This window comes from Rhinolophus ferrumequinum, chromosome 8, assembly GCF_004115265.2.
Source record: "Rhinolophus ferrumequinum isolate MPI-CBG mRhiFer1 chromosome 8, mRhiFer1_v1.p, whole genome shotgun sequence".
Classification (NCBI taxonomy): domain Eukaryota; kingdom Metazoa; phylum Chordata; class Mammalia; order Chiroptera; family Rhinolophidae; genus Rhinolophus; species Rhinolophus ferrumequinum.
Genome location: NC_046291.1, coordinates 61,339,465 through 61,355,045, shown reverse-complemented (window position 1 = coordinate 61,355,045; position 15,581 = coordinate 61,339,465). Strand labels below are relative to the sequence as shown.

At 34.5% G+C, this 15,581-nt stretch overlaps 1 protein-coding gene across 5 annotated transcripts in view; it reads left to right on the top strand.

Moving 5' to 3' along the window:
- Nucleotides 1–202: 202 nt before the first annotated feature.
- The window catches only part of TANK (TRAF family member associated NFKB activator), a 74,248-nt gene continuing 58,869 nt past the window's right edge, over nucleotides 203–15,581 (top strand). For 4 of the 5 annotated variants that reach the window (XM_033112695.1, XM_033112696.1, XM_033112692.1 and 1 more), the window contains exon 1: nucleotides 13,390–13,512. The gene's annotated coding sequence lies outside the window, so the exon portion shown is untranslated. Of the gene's footprint in view, nucleotides 413–13,389; nucleotides 13,513–15,581 lie in introns of those variants that run through there. The other variant, XM_033112694.1, reaches the window with a different exon arrangement.

Here is a 15,581-nt window from a genome sequence, read left to right as displayed (position 1 = left end):
GATTTTTGTTAAAATGCCCTAAGTAGTCAAGTAAAGTGTCTTTTCTTCAAAAGGAAGTCAGAGCTAAAGTCACGGGTGGTTTACAGAACATTTTCTGGTAGTCTGCTTCATTTCAGTATCTTGCCACGATTGGCTGTTGATAGCTACAAATAAGGAAGTCTTCAAGTCAGGGGATTTCTCAGTGGAAGTTCCCAGTTCAACACAAGGCAGAGCTCAGTGAGGTTTAGGCAGCATTGCTACAGCCTGTAGGTAAAGCTTCCAAACTCTGTAACTGCCCACATCTTTAAAGAGCAATAGTCTGTGAAGGAAGACTTGTAACCTGGAAAAGAGGTAACCAAAACTTCAGGAGTTCCCACCGATTCTCAACCTAGCAAGGTGTCCTGGATGTCTTAACCTGAGGGGTTGCTGCTAAGTGAGTAATTTATGACATGATTCAATAATGCCTTTGTATTCATTTTCATAGTTGGAAATTTGACCTGTGAAAAATGGGGTCCGTAGCTAAGACTAAAGGAAAATTTACAATACTGTGATATTTTTACATGTTTCCTAACTTTTAAGACAGAATTTATGTCTCTACTTGAAATTATTTTTTTAAGTTTATATCTAGAGTATAAGCCTTCTCTAATGAGTGTTTTTTATAACATAATGTAAGACTTAAAATATATGTATTTGGCATGAGTTAGTTTGCACATAGCTTACTAGGTTGAAAAGGACACTAATACTGTATATATTCATACTTCTTTTTGGCTAAAATTTTAAAGATCAGTTCAGACCTGATCCAGTGTATCCATTCAAACATTAACTCAAGGTTAGTGCTTTTCCATTTCCTAAGAAACATGTGTTAATGAATATATCTTTACAATAAAATATTAACCTTATAGATAACTTTGCATTTCCTATCTTGAAACATTTAAACTTACACAATTAGAGCAATCTAGTCTTATTCTGTTACCAATTGGCTTTTATGTTCACAATCAGAAATGAATACTAAAGATTATATAGTATTTTCTTAAGTATTTTCATAAGAATAATCCTAGGAAACACTGATAGTTCAAAAAGATTAAATATAAAGAATTACTGTTATTGTGATAGTAAAAGCTGCCATTTATTGAGTGTATTCCGGAGGAAAACAATCACGGTATCTTCCAGCTAGTGGCAGAGCCGGGCTTAAATATGAATTCATATCACTTCTTTTTCCATGGCTCTCTGTTATCACTGCCCTCCCTTCTTACAATATTGAAACAGTATTTTAAGATGCTGTATCCAAATGCAAAATGATAAGGAAAAGAAGAAGCTGACTTGGCCAAAATCACAGAGCAGCCAAGTCACTCACAGAAGCTTAGAAGTCATTCCTAGGTCTCCCTTCTCCTCGCTCGCCTACCCCATCTCCTCATTACTTCCAGGGTGCACTTTTACCTGTGCACAGGTGAATACATGACTCTGTCTTCATGCAGTGGTGGCCACAGGGCTGTAATACCACGTCCGACCTGACTGAAGTTCCTAGCAGCCAACTAGGACCTTAGAGCAATGTCTAATTATTTTTCTTAAACACTTGTGACAATGAAAGAGATGGCCAACTGGAAGATTTAAAATAAATCTATTAAATTTCTCCAAAAAAGTTCTGGTTGGAATTTCATGAAACTTATGCACTAATTTGAGGAAAATGATCATCCTTACCGTAGAGAAACTTTCTGTCTGCCAACATTCTTTCTTTCCATGTACTTAAGGGATCAGGAAATAATTAGGTTCTTTGTTTGTTGTCAAATACATTCCAATATATTTTGTTTTATACTCTATCTGTGTGGTAGGGATGTTATTTGACAGGGACATTCTTTCTACTATATTTTCTAACTAATTATTGCTGGCATTTAGGAAAGTTCTTGATTTTTGTAATTTCATCTTATATCCAGCCATTGTATTCATCCTTTATCTGTTCTAAATTATTCTAGGTAACTCACATGTGATGCCTAGATGGGAAAAATATAATTTTGTCTCCTCTTTTTCTTCTTACATTGGCCAGAACTTATAAAACAGTGTTTAATAACAGAGGCGATAGCAGCCAATCTTGTCTTATTCTGAACTCAGTGGGAATTTCCCTACTCGTTGGCTGTTGGCTTTAGATAAATAAACTCATCAAAAAACCAAATAACTACCAAATATACTTCTAACCCTAGTTTACTAAAGTTGTATCAAGACTTCATGTTAACCCGTATTCAATATCTTTTTAGTATCATTCAAGACAACTGAATAGTTTTGTTGCTTTAAATTACATAGTACTCTGCTGTTACACAATACAGTAATTGCATTTTTAAAAATTCCGTGTTATCAACAATCATGCCTCCATAATAAAGGAAGGTTTATAGCTGTAAAGCATATTTTGTTTTTGCTTTGGTTAAAATAATACATTGGTTGGTTAAAACGAACCAAACCAAACCTACACATTTCCTTATTTTCTCTTCAATCCACCTGCTTAGAAGCCTCTGCTCTATTATTTCAACTTCACAATTCGTTTCACAACTCAAATTAACAGAAAAGAATGAAAACAATGTGACATATCCAAGACACCTTATCCAGGCAGAGCAACCAGATACTCAAACAAAGCAGCTGTTCCTACACTTTGTGCAAAAAGCTTTCTCCCTATTATGACAGGGCTACTTGCAGACTTCAGTTCAGTTACAACCAACAGTGGTATGCAAAATGAGTGTCAATGAGTTAATCTTGTACTAATTTATATTAAGAAAATGTATGCTGAAAAAGAAATGTTTGTAAATTACTGAGAATTTTTGCTTTCATATTCATAAGTAAAATTAATCTGTATTTTTATTTTTTGATAAAAATACCAAAATTTTCCATGTTCTAAAAAAGTTTAATGGGTGTTATTTGCTCCTTGAAACGTTTAAAGAGGAAATTAACACTGATTGTCCTTGACGCACACTTTGGGAAGTAATTCTTTAAAAGCTTTCTAATGTTTTCTGTTTTATTGATCCGTTTGGGTTTTACCCTATTTTTTCACACAGTTTAGGTTATTCGTTTTGTATATAAATGATCCTTTTCAACAAATTTTTCAAATGTATTAGCATACATAGTTTTCTCTTACACTTTTTAAATTATTTTCATACCTATGTGGATAACTCTTTTTCATTACTAATTTTGTCCATTTATGTTTCTCGCCCTCTCTCTTTTTTTTTTCTGATTGGACATGTCAAAGGGTTAATCTCTTGGATGTATCATTTTTATGCTTAGTTATTTTAAAAATAGTTTTTGCTTTCATCTTTATTACTATTTTATTAATGACTCATTTTAGAACAATTTACTTTTCCTTTTCTCTGTTTTTGAATTGAATGCTTAGTTCATTTATTTTTATTCTTTCTTATTTTGTAATTAAAGTATTTAAGGCTAGGAAGTTTTTCTGAGTACCATTTTAACTACATCTCACATCTCACTTTCACATAATAATTATTTTATGGTTTTTTAATTGCAGTCTTATTTCTTCTTTAATCCAAGTTATTCAGTTATTAGATTTTATTAGATTTAGAGAAAAACTGAGTAAACACTACAAATAGTTCCCATATACCTCCCTGCCTACCCCTGCCATACACAGTTTCCACTCTTATGAATATTTTACAGTAGTATGGTCCATTTGTTACAATTAAGGAACCAATATTGATACCTTTTTATCAATTTAGTCCATAGTTTATTCAGATTTCCTTAATTTTTTTCCTTTTTTCCTCTTTTTAAAAAATTGAGGTAAATCACAAAATATAAAATTATTTTGGATGCTATTGTAAATGGAATTGTTTCCTTAATTTTATTTTTGGATTGTTCATTGCTGATGTATAGAAACATAGCCGATAATTTTGAGTGTTGGTCTTGTATCCTGAAACTTTGGTAAATAACTTATTAGTGCTAGTACCTTTCTTGTGGATTCTTTGGGGTTTTCTATATGTAGGATAATGTCATTTACAAACAGAAACATTTTTCACTTACTTTCTAATTTGGATGTCTTTTATTTCTTTTTCCTTGTTTAATTGTTCTGGCTAGAACTTCAGGACAATGATGAATAGCAGTGGTGAAAGAAAGCATCCTGACTCCTTCCTGATCTTAGGGGGAAATCTTTCAGTCTTTCACCATTTAGTATTATATTAGCTGTGGGTTTTTCATACATTCTCTTTATCATGTTAAGGAAGTTCCTTTCTATTTCTAGTTTTCCGAGTCTTTTTTATTTTTCAATCATGAAAGGGTGTTGGATTTAGTCAAATGCCTTTTCTTTATCACTGGAGATCATCATGTAGAGTGTTTTTCCTTTATTCTATAATATGGTATATTGCATTGAATGATTTTCTTACGTTTAACCACCCTTGTATTCCAAAGATACATCATACTTGGTCATGATGTATAACCTACTTAATATGCTGTTGAGTTTACTACTATTTTTGTGGAGAATTTTTGCATCTTTATCCATAAGTAATACTGATTATTAGTTTTCTTTTCTTGCGGTGTCTTTGTCTGGCTTTGGTATCACAGTAATCCTGGCTTCTCAAAATGAGTTAGAAAGTATTTCCTCGTCCTCTACGTTTTTTTTTAGAGTTTGAGAAGGATTGATGTTAATTTTTCTTTAAATATTTGGTAGAATTCACCAATGAAGGTCCTGGACTTTTCTTTGTTGGGAGGTGTATGATTACTGCTTCAATCTCTTTGTTATAGGTCTGCTCAGATTTTCTATTTCTTCTAGATTCTGTTTTCGTAGTTTGTGTGTTTCTTAGGAATTTGTACATCGCATCTAGGTTACCTAATTTGTTGACATACAACTCTTCATAGTATTCTCTTATAATCCTTGTTATTTTTATTTGGTTGGTGGTAATGTCCACACTTTCATTTCTGACTTTAGTTGTTATTCTCTTCCTGTTTCTTATAAGTCTAGCTATAGCTTTGTCAATGTTGTTGATCTTTTCAAAGAACTAACTTTGACATCATTGATTCTAGTGTTTTCCTATTCTCTATTTCATTTATCTCTGCTCTAATCTTTATTATTTCCTTCCTTCTGCTAGCTTTGTATTTAGTTTTTTTTTTCTTTTTCTAGTTCCTTGAAGTGTAAACTTAGGTTATTGATTTCTTACACTGCATCTCATAAGTCTTAGTATGGTATGATTTGGTTTTCATTTATCTCTAAGTAAATATAATTTCCCTTGTGATTTCCTTTCTGGCTCATGGTTGCTTAAGATTATATTGTTTAATTCACACATAGTTGTGAATTTTTCAGTTTTCCTTCTGTTATTGATTTCTGGCTGCATTCTTATTTGGTTGGATAAAATACTTTGTATGATTTCAATATTTTTAAATATAATGAGACTTTTTTATGGCCTAACATTTGATCTATCCTGGAGAAGGTTCTATATCTACTTGAAAAGAATGTGTATTCTACTATTGTTGAGTGGAGTGACATATATTATTTATATACACACACACACACACACACACACACACACACACATATATTAGATCTAGCTGGTTTATACTATTCTTCAAGTCCTCTCTTTCCTTTTTCATCTTCAGTTTTCTATCAATTATTAAAAGAGGTGTAGTAACATCTCGAACTGTTTGTAGCATTGTCTATTTCTCCCCTCAATCCCATCAATATTTGCTTCTTATATTTTGGGACTCATTGTTTAGTATATATGTGTGTAATTGTTACATCTTCTTGATAAATGACTGTTTTGTCACTATATAATGCCCTTCCTTGTCTCTTGTAACAGTTTTGACTTAAAACCTCTTTTGTCTCATACTAGTATAGTTACCTCATCTCTCTTTTGGTTAGTATTTGCATAGAGAATCTTTATCCATCCTTTTACTTTTACCTTATTTATCTTTTGATCTACAGTAAGTCTCTTATAGACAGCATCTAGTTTGATCATATTGTATTATTCATGGTTCTAAGCTCTGCCTTTTGATTGGAGAGATTAATCCATTTATATTTAAGGTAATTACTGATAAGAAAGGATTTCTGTCACTTTGCTGTCTGATTTCTGACATAACATTTTTCTGTTATTTACTTCCCCCATTACTGCCTTCTTTTGTGTTTAATTAATTCTTTGCCATGTACCATTTTATTCCCTTCTCATTTTCTTCTATTTTTAAGATATTGTCTTAGTGGTTACCATGGGGATTAAAATTAGCAACTTAAATTTATAACAATCTAATTTGAATTAGTACTAAGTTAGCTTCAATAATATATAAAAACTCTACTTGTACACAGCTTGGTTCCCTCCCTTACGTTATTGTAATCACAAATTTCATCTTTATACGTTGTGTTCTTATTAACATAGATGTATAATTATTTTTAGGCATTTGTCTTTTAAATCATGTAGGAAGTAGAAAAAGGAGTTATAAACCAAAAATACAATCATGCTGAATTTTATTTTTACCTATGTGGTTGTCTTTACCAGAATTAATTTTTTTGTATGGCTTTGAATTATTGTCTAGTGGCCTTTTCTTTGAGCCTGAAGAACTCTTTTTATCATTTCTTATAGGGTAAGTTTACTAGCAACAAATTCCCTCAGCTGTTGTTTATCTCAGAATGTCTTAATTTCTCCTTCATTTTTGTCAAATAGGTCTCAGACTGGTGGTTGCACGTTTCATTAATATCAATTGTAATAGCTATCCTAATTTCAAAAACATTCAAATGTGCATCTTGGAATTTCAAGCGAGATGCATGTCATAAAGCAGAAAGGACAGAGTGAAATAGGAGTCCACAGGTGAACCCACAGTTCTAACCTGGAAGGGGAGTCAAGTGATGTCCTGCTTAGATCAGACCATTCTTCTGAGGTCTCAACAAACCAAGTAAAACATAAAAGAAACATGTTCTAGGATGAGGAAACCACATTGGCAAACACTTGAAAAGGACAAAATAGGGAGCATTTGAGGTATTGATAGAAGCCCAAAATTATCAGGAAGAAGAGGGAGCCTATGAGTCTAGAGACGTAAAAAAAAAGCTTCTTCCCATGCTTAGACTTTGGATTTTATGCTAATATGAAACCAATGAGAAATTTTAGATGACACAGGAACATAATAACACTTAGAATTTGACAATAGTAAAAGTGAGGAGAAGAGTGAGGAGGCTTGTATGGTAAATATGAATTATGGTGGCTTGAACAAGGCAATAGAAACACAGTGGCCACGAGGCCAGCGTGTAACAATAGGGACACAGAATATGTGCATGCAAGAAATGTATTCGAAGAAGTATTCACATGAGTTACCTTATTGGGTGATTGATTAAATGTCGGGAAGTAAGAGTTTTATATCTTTGTTATATGGGCAATGTGTTCATTCTTCCTATATTTACAAGACAAAAATGAAGATACAATTTTTAAATCTACTTGTAGTTACTTACCATTACATTTAAAGAAACTAAAATAACATATGTTCAATTATCATAGTTAAAATGAGATTCTAACTATTATTTCCTTATTTCCACACAGAAGATAAGAAAATGAGTAAATTAGCATTTTTTACTTCCTGCCACCTCTGTTTCACCCAGTTGAATTTTTATTGTTATAATCAGGAAGTTTAGAATTATTATTATTAATTAATTAATTTATTTATTTATTTATACTTATACCTCATGTTTTAAAAGTTCCCTTTAATATTCTCATTATATTTGCAACAAGTTTTTTCTTAATCTAATATTTAAATTATTTCAAATATTTCTTTTATATCAGAATTTTGCCTTTGTTTTTTTTAATTGTGATTCCCTTCATGACCAAACAAAGTGTATCTTCAATTATTTCAGGAAATGAGTGGTATATTAGATACCTTAAGGTATCTAAAAATGTCTTTGTTTTCATTTCTTACATGAATGATAACTTGGGTGAGTATAGAATTTGAGAGTGAAAACTTTCCAGGCAACTGTAGATGTTATTCTAGTCAGCTTCTGAAGTTTCATATTGAAGATAAGTCTACTTTTCTTTATTTTTCTTCCTTTGTGAGTAATTTTTTTTTCTGCCCAGATTCTTGTTGAATTTTTCCATACTTTAGACACAGGTAGTCTTCCCTCACTCTCTCAAGCCTGGACTAAGGCCTCTCCAATGTGTTTTCAGAGTATCCTACACTTACTTCTATTATAATATTGTACTACTACATTGTGTAGTAATTGCCTGCTTCTTGTGGGTCACTCACAATAGCACTAAGGTTTTTTTTTAAGGTAGAGCTATGTCTTGGTCATCTTTATATTCCTAACTTTCAGCAGATATCAAGGACTCACAAAACATTTATTGATTAAATGAATGAATTGATATATCATTTAATATCAAATTCTTTATCAGGATAGGTATTTGGTCCCTTTAATATGTTTCAAAACTCATTGAGTCCTTTTCATTTCTACTTTGCATTGAAGTATTATTTCAGACATCTTTTGATATATCTTTGGTTCCTATTTCTGTTTAATTTACTCTGATCTTCAGGAAGAAGTTGGAGAGCTATCTTTCCTCTATTACATTTAATGGTTTTCATCTATTTGTCCTTTCCATTTACATTTTGAGAGAGTTTTGCATACTTTTACTCTAATCATTGATTTAAGGTTCTGCAATATTGATTCCATCCTTGATTATGTTCAAATAATATTTGAATTTTGCCATTGCATGTTTTATGCTCTTACAGCCTTAACTTACTCAACTTTGTTTTTATTTCTCCCTGCCTCTTAACTAGGTCCCTCCTTATCTTATTTCTAACATCTTATTTCATCTCTTCTTTCATAGAAAATACAAAGGAGATCCTTTCCATTTACTTATGCTTCTGGTAAACCATTCTCCAACTTTCTCTGCATTTTGAAGACTCTGTCCTTCTTGATGCAGCATAATCTTTTCAAAGGGATACTTTGTCATTTATTCACTCATTCTAAGCCTTCTGTATCCTTTACTAACCAGATGTATGGATTTTCCTTGGTTCTTCTTATTATCTGTCAGATTTCTATTAGTTCTTCTCCTGAGCTGCCAGATTTCTATTTGTTCCTTGAGCTGAGAGACAAGTAAACATGCATAGTTCACAAGTAAATTTTTGACCTGAAGCTGACATTGTTAATTTTGTCACTATGGGTATTAGCCTGTGGTGAGATCCTTCACCTATATTACCTGGTTATTTTACTATGAAGAGAAGAATTCCTGGTTAATCAGAAACAATCATTGGTCTTTTCCTTGATAGGAACCACATATGAAAAATTAAACTCCCAGGGAGAGACAGACATACATCTCTCTGTCTGCCTCGCCCCTTTCGTTGTTGGCTTCACATATCCTTAAATACGGAGAATTACATCTATCCACTGCCATTAGGGTCATGTTGATATATTCCAAACTATAGCTCCAAAGTGGAAAATAGAGAGAAGTACTAAATGAGGGACACTGAGGCAAGGAGGTGTAAAATACTATTTGTGGGTAACACATAGTAGTGAAGTTACTGTCCAATTCATGAGTAGGTACTTTGAGGCAGATAGCTTTCTTAATATTTTTCAGGCCAGCAGATTTGCTCACCTGCATACAACAAAGATCATGTCCATTTCAGCCCCACAGTCCTTGCAAATGGTGGAAAATCCTGTCAAATTTTGTCATTAGGATCCTTGTCAGCAGGGTTACAGCTACTCTTTTGTTGCCTTTTTGTGACTTAGGAAAAGTCATCCCTCTGGGGAAGATTCAAGCCCATGGGGGTAAACCTTGGCAAGTGAGCATGTCTGTCAGGTGGGTGCCCTGCACAAAGCACAGCCTGCTGAGCCATACACACTGGGACTGGTAATCAATCTTACATTTTGATGCTGTTATGAGTTCTCATGTTTTTCTAATTTTTCATTAGGCATTTAGTTTAGGGAGTCTGAGACACAAACAGCTAGTCCAGATGTCATCCTAAATCAAAAGTCATCCAGATTCTATTAATAGTGATATTTCACATCAAAGATTTGAGTGAGATTATTACTGCATACCTGACATTCCAAGTTGTAGTGTTTATACCAGCAGCTTTCTTAATCCCAAGATTTATAGTCAGAACTCAACAAAATATTAAGCAGTTTTTTAGATCCTAAAATATTTTTAATAAGACTGCCGTTCCCATTTTCATCCCACCCTACCTTACAGTACCACTTGCTAACCTAAGGTATGTAGTAATATGAGTAAAGGAAAGGAAAATTGGAGTAAAATTATATCACTCATTTAAAAGATTATTCCTCAAATAAATGTTTTAACTCAATTCCTAACCTTAATAAATATATTGCATGTCAATTCTAAAAAATTCATCATCATTATAGAAGAAGGAAAATGTTTGACACTGTTTTAGCACAAAACTCATCCATCTACCACAGTATGCATGACTATTTCACACATTGGAGAAGTATGCAGCCATTTCTCTTCATAACAAAGCATCATGTGATTGGAAAGAGAAAATATATATATTTCAGAAATGTGTATGTTTAATTTTTTTCTTCCTTATTCACAGTTTTCAGCACTTCCATGTTTCAAAATGCTTATGCACTCAGTTTTAGGTTCTAAGAGTATTATGAAATTCTACTACTTCAATTAGAAATCATCAAGCAGCCCCTTCAATTTTCTCCAAACCAGTGCTGAATACATTGATCTTCACTAAAATTAAAATTTTCTGCTCTGCATGAGATACTATCAAAAAACTGAAAAAACAAGCCACAGAGGAGGAGAAAATATTTGCAAAAGATACATCTGATTATTCAAATTACACCATGTACTCTTAAAATTCGATAATAGGAAAATAAAAACAACCCAGTTTTAAAACGACCCAAAAACCTTAACAGATACCTCACTAAAGAAGGTATACAAATGGCAAATAACCATATGAAAAGCTGCTCCACATCATATGTAATCAAGGAAATGAAAATAAAAACACAATGAGATACCACTACGTACGTACTTAAATGGCCAAACTATGGAACACTGGCAACACCAAATACTGACAAGGACGTGGAACAACAGAAAAGCTTTCACTGCTAGTGGGAATGCAAAATCGCGCTGCCACTTTCGAAGGCAGTTTGGCAGCTTCCTACAAAAATTAAACATATTCTTACCATACAATCCAACAATGATGCTCCTTGATATTTACCCAGAGGATTTGAAAACTTATGTTTACACAATAACCTACACACTAATGTTTATATCAGCTTTATTCATAATTGTCAAAACTGGGAAGGAACCAAGATGTCCTTAAGTAGGTGGGTCGATAAACTGTGGTATATCCAGACAATGAAATACTATTCAATGCTAAAAAGAAATGAGCTATCAAGCCGTGAAAAAACGTGGAGGAAACTCAAATGCATATTACTCAATGAAAGAAGCCAATAGGAAAATGCTACATATTGTATGATTCCAACTATGAGACATTCTGGAAAACGCAAAACTATGGACACAGTAAAAAGATCAGTGGTTGCCAGGGATTGAGGGGAAGAAGGAATGAATAGACAGTGGAGCACAGAAGATTTTTAGGGCAGTGAAATTAGTCTAGTATCATATGATACTGTAATGATGGACATATGTCTATATATCTGCCAAAACCCACAGAATATATGTGCATAGAACAGTGAGAGTGAACCTTACTGTAAACAATGCACTTTGAATGACAATGATTTGTCAATGTAGGTTCATCAGTTGTGACAAAATGTACTGCTCTGATGGGAGATGTTGATAATGGAAGATGCTTATGCATGTGTTGACTTAAGGGGAGTATATGGGAAATCTCTGTAGCTTCCTCTCAGCTTTGCTATGAACCTAAAACTACTCTAAAAAAAATAAATTCTTTAAGAAAGCAGTCTGCATTGTCACGTTTAACTTAATTACTTATTACAAGAAAACTGTTCATCTGGTCACAAGGTGCTAAAAAAAAAAAAGTTTTTAAAACTATGTCTTGGCTTTAACTTTTAAAAGTAAGCCCAATTTTATAAATGCATTGCAACTTGGTAAGTTTTTAAATTGTTGGACTTATCAGCTTAAGGAAAGAAGTTCAACGTCCGTGGTTCAGAAGTGCAGGTAAAAATTGGGGCAGCCAGAACCTGATCCTCTTGCTCTACCAAGAGAAAAGATACTATCACAAGATGCTGGACTCCCCTGCGGAAACAACAGCTTCTAAGTTATATGGACCATATGACCAGAAAAAAAAAAAAAAAAAAAGGAGCTCAAGAACTCCAAAGCTAGGCTTGAACCTTTCAGGATGAAGAAAAAACTATGGGCTGAAGTCGTGTTCTGTCATGGTTTGGCCAACACCACTAGAACAGGAGAATTCTCAACTTCGGAAATTTTTTCAAGCCTATGGATATAAAGTTATGTTCCAGAGCAGGCTCCGCCTGACAAAAATATATAATATTCACGGTCATTTTAATCTTGGCTATCAAATTGCTATTTCAACATCCTTAGTATGCTTGTGGTTGGTGGTGAAAACACTGTTAACCCATGTCAAACACGTGCAAAAGCAGTGAGAGTCTTAAAAATATTTTAAATTAAATAAATAAGTCATCACCATAGAAGATTTCTGAGAGGGCTACATACATTCAGCCAGATGCAATCAATCCAGTCAATGTGGAGAGTCCCAGCCTTCGGTGTTCTCAGGAAACTTCCACATGTGCTGTGGATTTGACTGCTCTCTTTTCCTGAAAGGAATACCAGAAAAAAACGTTGGCAGCGGGGAGAAGCCAGCATGACATGAGTAACTCTAGACAACACTTTTCATTTGCAGAGCATTCTAAGCTTTACCACATGCTTTTGCTTACATTATCAGATTGATTCTCCCAACTATCCATCCAGTGAAATATGTTATCATTGTCTGAATTTATCAGATTAAAAAAAATAAGATTCATTAGGTTAAGCAACTCAAACATGACTAGGAAATGGAAAAGTGGGGAAGTCTTAATTCATGGGAAATTTTCTAATAAAGGTCTACTTACATTTAACAATTATTCAACTTTAGAAAATAACATTTAGTGAAAGGTGTTGCTACTTGGGGAAAAAACAAGTGTGTGTGTGTGTGTGTGTGTGTGTGTGTGTGTGTAGTATAGTGTTTCTCAGAGTATGGACCTTAATTACCTTAATCACATTCACAGGGGGATCTGTGGAAAATATAGGTTGCTAGTCTTCATCCAGTTGCTCCGAACTCTAGGAATCTATGGGGGTGAGTTGGAAGAATCTACACCGTTAACAAGTTGTAGATGCACGCTAACTCACATAAAGGGTGATGTTAGATCTAGGTATTCATTGTTTGGCAAAAATCTAGCTCTTTCAATTGACCTTTAAACTTGACATTTGACGCCTTTCAGTGAGTTTCCCCGGCGAGGCGGGGCGGGGCTTGGGTGGGCGGGGCAGGAGGGGTGCGGCCCGGCCGGGGCGTGGTGTAGAGGGATAGGTTAATGGCTCCGCGCGCAGGCGCTGCCCTCTGAACTGGAACGGAAAACAACTTCCGGTTGGAGTCAGTCTGCCGGGTGCTGCCGACTCGAAGCGTGAGACACCGGCCTGGAATCCCTGAACTGTGAGTAAGAAACTTCGTGACCGAGTTGGTGTTTGCGAACACTGCGACGGAGAACTTGTTTGTGTGCGAGGGATGCGTTGGCAGTATTCGCGTCGCAGGGAGAGAAGCTGAGGAGTTGCGGAGACAACCAGCTCTCAGAATGGGGTGGGACTTGTGCAAGAGAAACCACCCGGGTCTGCATCCCGGTGCGGACCCGGGAGGGGCTTTCTGGGCCCGCGACGTCAGCGCAGCACCGACGTCCCCCGGAGCGACGTGCAAGGGGAGGGATTGTGCCCCACGCTGATTTGACTTCTTCGCTTGGAAGCTGGGGCGGCAGGGTTTGGGATGTCAGGGTGAGCAGTGGACCGCGTTCGGCGTGTCACAGGCTTCCTTCGGGACGGGCTGCCTTCCAGAAGCTTGTACTATCGTGGTTACTCTTTCGAAAATTTCTTAATAGATTCTTTCAGTTGTTTTATCCAAGGTTGTTTCACAATTCTCTGCTTTCTTGTGGGGTGTCATCATAGCTTTGTCAATGAGAAGTTGGGTAACTTCCCCGAGGGTCACGAAGATAATGGGTGTCTGAGGCGGAAAGAGCTAAAGCAAACCTTGCCCCTAGTGGGAACCCAGGTGTTAAGTGGAGTCCCCCTACCCGGTGTAAACTGACTAGGAACGAGTTACAAGTGTAAAAAAGCGACATTTGTTAAGAAGTGAAGATATTCAAACCAAAGAGTAGTTGTGTCTCTTACTGTTATGCTGTAACAAGCAAAAATAGAGCAGCTTTGCTATGGAAAGTATCATTTGTTTCCCAGATACTTTTGACAAAGTTATCATAAGGGAGAAAAGGTAGTAAAGGAAGCGAATGACATGAAAGTGAAAGAAAAGAAAATTACTACTGTTGGAATACACATTTCAAATGAGAGGTAGCAGAGAAACAAGCACTGTATTTTATTGAAAAACTATTTTGTTCCCATCTTTTGGGAGGGGAGGAAAACCTTAAAATGATACAACCATGTATAAAGCAGAAAATGACATTCCTTCTCAGCCCTGCCCCCAACCAGAGGTACTCAAAGGCCTTTCACATTTCTGTTATATGTACATAAACATGTTATTTCGCTTTCTTATAAAAATGAGATTATACATGCATCCTATTCCGTTATCTGCTTTTTCAGATAAAAAAAAATATATGGTGGAAATCGTGCCATATGTAGCTCTACTTTATTTTGTCAGAGTGGTATTCCTTTGACTGGATGTACCATAACCTAGGTAACCATCTCTTAATGTGGCCTTTCCATATATTTTGCCCTTTATTCTTCAAAATTATATTTCATTAGGATACAGATATCCTTTGTGAAATAATATGGCAAATATTTTCAAGAACTGTTAGTCTAATGCCCAGTTTTTGTAATACTAAAGGTGATCCTCACTCAAAAATTATTAAAATATTTTCCTATATTGTCTTAATTTCTTTTATAGTTTTTTATACACTCCTCATTAAAACATCTAAACATTATTTTTTTACATTGTTTAAGGTAGGGATTTAGCCATTTTTCCTGCAATCATTTTTAGAAACCAATTCCTTCCCAACTGACTACCCAGGTGTACCTGAGTCTTACTTTCTTTTGTTGCTTTCTGTTTTTTGTTTTTGGGGGTTTTTTTGTTTGTTTGTTTGTTTGTATTTTTGTTTTGTATTGTTCTTTGTCTCTTCTCATAAATATTAATCTCTTTGATTATGGAATTTGTTTTTTAGTAATTTGTTAAAAAAGTCCCTCTTCATTTAACCTTTTCAAACATTTTTAGAGTATTATTTCATTCTGTTTCAAGTAAAATTTAAAGCAAACTATTCATGTTTCATTAAAATAATCCTTTGGAGCGTTTAACTATTTACTCTCCAATAAATTCTGTTTATCAAGGAAGTGACTTAGCTTACTAGGATTTTGCAAAGAATGGATTTTGGATTGCATCTGAAGTGCTTTGGCTTTTTTGGTCTGTTTGCATTGACAAGCAATTTTAAATAATAGACGTTGGCTGCTCATTTGGTCTATTTCTTGTTCTTAGGATGATCGATGTCTTTTTATTACTACCTTAAGTAA